Source organism: Eulemur rufifrons, chromosome 29 (genome assembly GCF_041146395.1).
Source record: "Eulemur rufifrons isolate Redbay chromosome 29, OSU_ERuf_1, whole genome shotgun sequence".
NCBI lineage: Eukaryota > Metazoa > Chordata > Mammalia > Primates > Lemuridae > Eulemur > Eulemur rufifrons.
The window spans coordinates 27,006,145-27,008,193 of record NC_091011.1 but is presented as its reverse complement, the minus strand read 5'-3'; the positions used below and the strand labels follow the sequence as shown (position 1 = coordinate 27,008,193).

Genomic DNA, 2,049 nt, shown 5'->3' with positions numbered 1-2,049 from the left:
CTCAAAAAAAAAAAAAAAAAAGATTTACAAGACCTATCAACCAAATGCAATATTTGGATCCTGATTTAAACAAATCAATTATTTTTTTTAAAAGGCATTAATGATACAACCAGGGAAATGATGACTGACTGGACTCTTAATGATTTTTTAAAATTACTGTTAAATTTTTAGGTGTGATAATGCAAAAAGGTAATGCAAAAAGGAAAAGATTTTATTTTTAGAGATATACACTGAAGCATTCATGGATGAAAAGATATGATGGGGATTTGCCTTAAAATAATTCAGTGTAAGGAAGGGGAGGAAAACGGATGGCAGTATAGAAGAAATGAGATTAGTCTTGAATTCATAATTGCTTGGAGCTGGGTGTTCTATCTAATTTTGTATTAAGTTTGAAAATGTTCATAATAAGGAATTAAAAAAATACTCCTGCTCTAGTCAGCAAGCCAAAACTTTTTTAAAAGGCAGGGAATTTTTATTTAAAAAAAATTAAAAGTAAAAAAATACATTGCTGAATAGCAGTATGTAGAGAAATACCCAAAGTCTTGGAGGGACTTAATTTTCTAATAATCCAACCTCTTAGAGACATAGGATATTAAATTGGACCTAAAGATTATAAGATCAGGATTTTTATATTTGCTTTCCATCTTTTCTGCCATATTTTAGAAAAGAAAATATCATTCTTTGGGGGGCAGATATTAAGTGTCTTTTATAATTGAAAAGCTAACAAATCATCCAGTTACATTTCTCCCCAAAAAACCCACAAGCTGGGAAGTAACTGGGTCTCTAGGCAATATATTCAAAGTGAAGAAAATTAAAAATACAAAAAAACAAGTCCTCAGATCCAACTGGGGGAGCCCTACTACGTACAGGCTAATCAATACCAGTGGTGCCCCTTGACTATAGGAGGCTGAAAGACATTCCCATGACCCCACTTAGAATGTTTACTTCAAGCAGCCTTTCTCCTGTTTCCAATTCATGAATTAAGATAATATTTCTGCACATATGGAAATAACATTCGTCGGAAATCAAGCAGCTGGGAGGTGGGAGGAGGGGATGGGTAAATTCTCACCCAGTGGGTACAATGCACACTCTCTGGGGGATGGGCACACTTAACTTTGACTCAAACAGTACAAAAGCAATTTACATAACCAAAACATTTGCTCCCCCATAATATTCTGAAACTTAAAAAAAGACAACATTTCTGAACTAGAATTTGTTCATTCTATTTCAGAAAACTTTTTGCAAGTTGTTTTATATACAATGCCAACTTTTAAAAGGTCACTAAAGTTAACTGGACAATAAACTAGGCAGAAATTGCTTTACAAAAAAGAGGGGAAGCCCAAAATGCCACTTTCTATAGAGAACAGTTCAGTTTTATTCAGAGCAAAGAAAAAAGAAACTTCTGATGGTACCAGAAGAAAGTCAGCCATAGGTTTGGAATCTGCACTCAGACTACACATGCAGTGAGGATGATCCTGCTAATACAATTGATTTGGTGTTGCATTTGTCTACCGTTTGTCTAATATTAATAAGTATAAACAGAGCAGGGCTACTAGTATTTGGAACAATCCTTAGGGTTACAGTGTCAGGCACAACATTTCACTTCTCTTCACACCACTGGTTCTCTTCGCCTACCTGGGCTTCCTCCTCTTCGGTAAAGAGTTTTCCCTTTGACCACATTGGCAACAGTCTTGCATGTGACAACTAGCGAACCTTTGATGCCTAAGTAGTTTGCAGCCAGAATACGTTTGAAAAGAGCTCCTTGGTCAACTTTCAGGAATTCTTGGTTCCAAACAGGGATATTCTCTGCTTTTCTTTGTTCTCATCATCCTTGGGAGGAGAAGCATCATCCTTGTGGTGGGCTCACCACTGAATGACAATTTTTAAATATTGCTGTATTAACATTTGTAGAGGAACTGGGTCATCATCTCCTTCATCATCCATTCCCAAATCTTCCAACATGGTCTTGATAGTCACAGAATGTTTGGCAATTTCCATGTCAACTTCAAACATCTCGTGGTCAGAACTCTGCAACTTAATTAAAGACAT

General features: G+C 35.9%; 1 pseudogene; it reads right to left on the bottom strand.

The window, feature by feature from the left end:
* Positions 1–1,599: 1,599 nt before the first annotated feature.
* LOC138377378 (S-phase kinase-associated protein 1 pseudogene) lies at positions 1,600–2,049 on the bottom strand (annotated as a pseudogene).